This window comes from Haematobia irritans, chromosome 1 (assembly GCF_050003625.1).
Source record: "Haematobia irritans isolate KBUSLIRL chromosome 1, ASM5000362v1, whole genome shotgun sequence".
In the NCBI taxonomy this organism is placed as follows: domain Eukaryota; kingdom Metazoa; phylum Arthropoda; class Insecta; order Diptera; family Muscidae; genus Haematobia; species Haematobia irritans.
This window is the reverse complement of record NC_134397.1, coordinates 170867270-170874215: the sequence shown is the minus strand read 5'-3', so window position 1 is coordinate 170874215 and position 6946 is coordinate 170867270.

Sequence of the window (6946 nt, the reverse complement as noted above, 5' to 3'; positions counted from 1 at the left end):
CCGTCTGTTGAAATCACGCTAACTTCCGAACGAAACAAACTATCGACTTGAAACTTGGCACAAGTAGTTGCTATTGATGTAGGTCGGATGGTATTGCAAATGGGCCATATCGGTCCACTTTTACGTATAGCCCCCATATAAACGGACCCCAAAATTTGGTTTGCGAGGCCTCTAAGAGAAGCAAATTTCATCCGATCCGGCTGAAATTTGGTACATGGTGTTAGTATATGGTCTCTCACAACCATGCCAAAAATTGGTCCAAATCAGTCCATAATTATATATAGCCCCCATATAAACCGATCCCCAGATTTGGCTTGCGGAGCGTCTAAGAGAAACAAAATTTATCCGATACGGCTGAAATTTGGTACATGGTGCTAGTATATGGTCTTTAACAAACGTGCAAAAATTGGTCCACATCAGCCCATAATTATATATAGCCCCCATACAAACCGATCCCCAGATTTGGCTTGCGGAGCCTCTAAGAGAAGCAAATTTCATCCGATACGGCTGAAGTTTGGTACATGGTGTTAATATAGGGTCTCTAACAACCATGCAAAAATTTGTCCACATCGGTCCATAGTTATATATAGCCCCTATATAAACCAATCACCAGATTTGACCTCCGGAGCCTCTTGGAAGACCAAAATTCATCTGATTCAGTTGATATTTGGTACGTGGTGTTAATATATGGCCTCAAACACCCATGAAAAAATTGGTCGAAATCGGTCCATAATTATATATAGCCCCCTTATAAACCAATCCAGGTTCCAGGTTTTACATCTACAGATTTAAGATTTCAAATCAAGACGTTATTTTATAATTTTCTTGCACACTTGCAAGAGATGTTAATGATTCCTCTAAAACTCAAACAAAATGGTTCTTATAAATCCAGAATCTGATATAGGCCTTATAGGCGAAATCTTTAAATTTATCTTTGGGAAGTGTCCTCAAATCCTCAAGCCCTCCTGAAATTTCAAAGGAAACCCTAATATTTGGTTCATGGTGGTGGGTATTTAAGATTCGTCCCGGCCGAACTTACTGCCGTATATACTTGTTTTGTTTAATATATACCCCGTATGGACTATCTTACAATTGAGAAGACGGTGTTAAGAAGTTCTAAGAGACCTTGCCATCGGCAAGTGTTACCGCAACCCCAGTAATTCGATTGTGTATGACAGTCTTTAGTACAAGTTTCTATGTAATCCATGGTGGAGGGTACATAAGATTCGTCCTGGCCGAACTTACGGCCGTATATACTTGTTTTTTTTACTTTCAAAAATAACCGTAAATCTGACATTTTTACACTGAAAAAAATATTTTCGCATTACTTCATATATATTTTGAATGTAATTTTTGTGTAGTATAAAAAACGTATAAAGCTGATACAACGATTGTTTATTTGTAAATTTTCGACGTTCTTTAAAGGGAGCTTTTGTGATCCCTTCTATTGACTTCGGCCTAGCATAGGTTTGCGCTATTTGTTCTTGTTTTATAGAGTAAATTCTTTTAAAGACAACCCCTCCCATATTTTGAACAATATTCAAGCATGATGTCGTTACCTTTGATATTTGTAGATTTGTTGAGTTCTAATCACAGCGTGTTGTATAGAATAATGTATCCATATTATACTCCTTTTTACAATACAACTTAGCTCCGACATCCTTAGCTACTCATTTCGGTAAGTGATGCTAATTTATTATGCAAAATGTGTTTAAATTTTTGCATAATCAGCGTGAGATGCTATTGCGGCCGTTCGGCAAAGGAGATGATTCGGTATGCATTTCCCCAAGCCTATCAATTTAAAAGTTTTCCCTTAGAAATACTACCATATAAACAGTGACGGGCAAAATTAAGGATATTCCTGAATTAGTACATAATTGTCAAAATATCAAATGAAATTAAATGAACTAATTCACGATCGACTTATTACAAAGTGGAAACAGGAAAAAATTAGTATAATTTTAATTCCCCTAAATGTATTTTACGTTTGTCGCCCCATAATCCAGAAACAACGAAAAAACTCTGTAGGAAAATCGCGAGTAACTATTTAAAATCTTTTATCATAATGGTTAGGTTAGGTTAGGTTAAAGTGGCAGTCCGATTAATATTCAGACTCACTTAGACTATTCAGTCCATTGTGATACCACATTAATTAAAAGTAGGTTAGGTTAGGTTAGGTTAGGTGGCAGCCCGATGTATCAGGCTCACTTAGACTATTCAATCCATTGTGATACCACATTGGTGAACTTCTCTCTTATCACTGAGTGCTACCCGATTCCATGTTAAGCTCAATGACAAGGGACCTCCTTTTTATAGCCGAGTCCGAACGGCGTTCCACATTCCAGTGAAACCACTTAGAGAAGCTTTGAAACCCTCAGAAATGTCACCAGCATTACTGAGGTGGGATAATCCACCGCTGAAAAATTTTTTGGTGTTCGGTCGAAGCAGGAATCGAACCCACGACCTTGTGTATGCAAGGCGGGCATGCTAACCATTGCACCACGGTGGCTTCCTAATTAAAAGTAACTATTACATATTACATATGGGCACTTCTAGTTTTAACCGCTAAACCTTCTTGTTTATTTTTCTTTGTTGAACCAACCAGATTGTTCCAAAAACATTAGCAGACTGCTTAAGTGAACGTTTTCCAGATCCGCCAGTAATCTGAAGCTATATGCTCCTAAAAGTTGCTTGCGCTTTAAACAAAATGCAGGACACTCACACAAGAGGTGTTTAATTGATTTCTTTTGCTCGGAGTCCATCATAACAGCTCATAAAATAGTCATTATTCTTCGCTCCTACACTGGTAGAAAAAGATTCGTTATATTAATGAAATGTGTCATTAAAATTGAGCCAATGAAAAAAATTCATCGATATGACGAAATTTTTCGTTATTATAACGAATTTTCTGTGTGTCAACGAAACGTTTCGTACTATTAACGAACATTTTCATTGTCTTAATGAAAATGTTTCGTTGTATCAATGAAAAATTTTCGTTGGCTCAATTTTAATGAAATTTTCTTTGTGTGTATAGTTTTGCAAAATCGCCTATCAGGCAGCGACCCGTTATAGCAGATATCAGGAGTGATATCTGACGTCTCGAGAACACTAGCATATCTAGTGTGCGTTTAAGTTTAACTGGAGCTATAATTGCTTGGTGTCGTTACAGCCCTTGCAATTCTCCCATCGAACATTTGATATCATAACAGCCTTCTCACGCAGCATGAGCTTGCAGCTAGCCAGGGGCATATCAACAGATTCTAGTTCCCCTATAATATTTAAGGTAGTTCCTAGCCTTGCCAACTCATCCGCTTCGCAGTTCCCCGGTATGTTCCTACGGCCTGGCACCCAAATTAGGTGAATATTGTACTGCTCAGCCATCTCATTGAGAGATTTGCGACAGTCGATGGTCGTTTTCGAGTTGAGGAACACAGAGTCCAAGGATTTTATTGCAGGTTGACTGTCTGAGTATATATTAATGCCCACATTTTTTGGAACATTATTTCTCAGCCAATTTGCCATCTCTCTTATTGCTAATATTTCAGCCTGAAAAACACTACAGTGGTTAGGTAATATTTTCGCTATTCGAAGTTCCAGATCATTAGAATATACTCCGAAACCCAATTGTCCATCCAACCTGGAACCATTAGTGTAGAAATCTATATATTCTTTATTCCCCGGGGTCTGTGTGCACCACGCCTCACTGTTGGGGATAAGAGTCTCAAACTTTTTGTCGAAAAGTGGACTCGCCAAAGTGTAATCCACTACGTTAGACACATCTGGCATTATTTTGAGGACCGAACTGTGACCGTAACTTTTTTCCGACCACAGCGATAGTTCACGCAACCGCACAGCCGTTGTTGCAGCTAACTGTTTGGCCAAAATGTCTAAAGGCAATAGATGCAGTATGACATTAAGGGAGTTTGTTCCTGTCTTGCTGAATGCACCTGAGATACACGAGCACGCCATACGCTGAACTTTGTCTAAACTTGTCGGCTGGTGAAGTGCCGGCCACGAGACTACAACACCATATAGCATTATAGGTCTAACCACTGCCGTATATAGCCAATCCACAGTTTTTGGTTTTAGTCCCCACTTTTTTCCTATTGCCTTTTTGCGCGAGTACAAAGCTACCGTCGCTTTTCTCGCCCTTTCTTCAATACTAAGCTTAAAGTTCAGCTTCCTGTCCAAAATAACGCCAAGGTATTTTGCACACTCACCAAAGGGAATTTCAATACCCCCTAAGGAAATGGGCCTAACCGTGGGAGTTTTGCGATCTTTGCAGTACAGGACTAGTACTGTCTTTGCAGGATTTACCCCAAGACCATTGTCTTTCGCCCACTTCTCAGTCATCCGGAGGGCCCTCTGATTGTGGATGGGAATTTTCCCCTGACTGCCAGAGCCACATCATCTGCGTATGCCACCACTTTTATCCTTTCTTTTTCTAGGGTAAGCAGAAGGTTATTTATAGCAACATTCCAAAGAAGAGGTGATAGAACTCCTCCTTGGGGAGTGCCTCTGTTCACATACCTTTGTTTGCTTGTCCTAGTGTGGCTGAAATATGTCTCTTCACTAGAAGTTCGTCTAACAGCCTAAGTGTACATGGATCAATATTCAGAGTTGTCAGTCCATTTAATATCGAGCTCGGATGGACATTATTGAACGCCACTTCGATGTCTAGAAACGCCACGATTGTGTATTCTTTGACAGATAGTGAGCTTTCAATAAAACTGACTAGTTCATGTAATGCGGTCTCAGTAGACCTGCCCTTCGAGTATACATGCTGTCGTTTCGAAAACAAACTTGAATCGATGCTAGTTCTAAGATAAATATCTATCATCCTCTCCAGAGACTTAAGTAGGAATGAGGATAAGCTGATTGGTCGGAAATCCTTCGCCCTCGAGTGAGAGGCTTTTCCCGCTCTAGGTATGAAAACGACTTTTGTTTCCCTCCACTTTCCTGGGATATATGATGATACAGCCTTTATATATCGCCGACAACCAGGGGATAATTTTGTCAGTCACTGCTTATAACTCCGCCGGTGTAATTCCATCAGGTCCGGGGTATTTGAATGGTCCAAAGCTATTAAACGACCATCTTATTCTAGATTCCGGTACAATTTCCTCGATAGAAAACGATCGCAGAGCCACTGTGGTACCGCCAGAACCTGGTTCAATCGTTTGATTGCCAGGAAAATGTGTGTCCAATTGTACCTCCAGCGTCTCCTCTCTGAACGTTGTCCAATTGCCCTCCGATGTTTTAATGAAACCTGGAGCGGAGTTGGTGGATGTTAGAACCTTCCGTAGTCTGGAAGCTTCGGACGTATTCTCAATACTGCTGCAGTAATCATTCCATAATACACTTGATCCAGCTATGACCCCACTTCTTGAAGCCGGCTGGAAAGTGTTGTTTCGAGGTATTTTTCGAAAAATTTAAGAAATTTATTTTTCCATGAAATGTATTGAAAAATCCCCAATACATTTTGGTCAAGTTTTTTTTAGGGAAAAATATAGAAATAGGTTGAAGAATTTTGATTTAAAGTGAGGATTTTCGGGGGACGAAAGCGCCTTAATTTTGGGAGCAGAGCAAAAAAATACTGGCAGCACTGCTGAGTATTATTGCAAAAAAAAACCATGTGTCTATCTCGTCTCATTCTGGGTGTTGCAAGCACTATCTTATAATACCCTGTTCCACAATGCGGAGCATATAAATATACCGCTTTGCTCTTGGCAATACATATCAGCCTAATTTCGATGCGAAAGCGTCCTAATTTTGGGAGCCGAGCAAAAAAAAAATAAAAATACTGGCAGCACTGCTTAGCATTATTGCCAAAAAAACCATGTGTCTATCTCGTCTCCTTCTGGGTGTTGCAAGCACCCAGAAGGAGACAGTGTCGCGCACATAAATATACCGTTTTACTCTTTGCAATACATATCAGCCACACTGTGAATTATCCTAATTTCGATGTACTGGAATGCGAAATCGACCAAACCGCCAAGAACGCCCATCTACTAAACAATAAAAGAAACCTACAATTAGGTTTCTTAGTAGATTTCTACCAGCTATGGCAAAATCGGAGTCGAGGCTGATGAAAACAGAATCGCAATGGAAAAGCATTGTTGCAAATCCAATACTAGTACTTTAACATAATTTCAGGTGGACTGATCTCCAAATTTATTTCACTATCTGAAAGGAAGGTCTGCAACGCATTTACTATATCTTAGCTCTTCTAGAACTACGACACTTTTTCCTCCCACAGTTTTCTATATTTTATCATCGACTGTTTAGTGGAATCTATGATTTCCTTCCAAATTTCGCCCCTTAAATTGATTAGAAAAATAAACATGGATATTTCAACAGTACACTTAAACCAATTTGTTTTTGTTTACCTTTCCGTGGTTGGATAATTGTGGGGGATGTAGAAAATTCGATTACCTAGGATTTGTCTAGTCAGCTAGTCCTGCCTGTCGATTATAATACTTCGTATATGCCCATACACACTCCCATCCTATTCAAACAAGCTTGTACAACAAACCACCTTCCTCCCTCCCCCGCCGCCAAATATCTAAACCATGTAGGAGTAAGTAGGATCTATACATAATATACGGAAATTTTAAACATGCTATGAGTTCACATCTTATGCATGTAAATTGTTTAAAATACGTGTGTAATTTATTATTATTTTACATATACATACATCATTTGATCTATGTGTGGGTGTATTGTGAATATATGAATACACGATGGTCTTAAGGAATGAATATTTTAATGCCGCTAAAATTACCTTTAGTACTTGTGGTTAGAATTGTATGGGACATCCAGGCGTATGATATATGATGGTGCGTCTGGTGTGTCGCGTATACGCACTACGGTACCTTTAAATATATTTTGAAAAATGAAATCTATAGACAGAACAGAATTAGAAGAATATAATACATATAAAGGG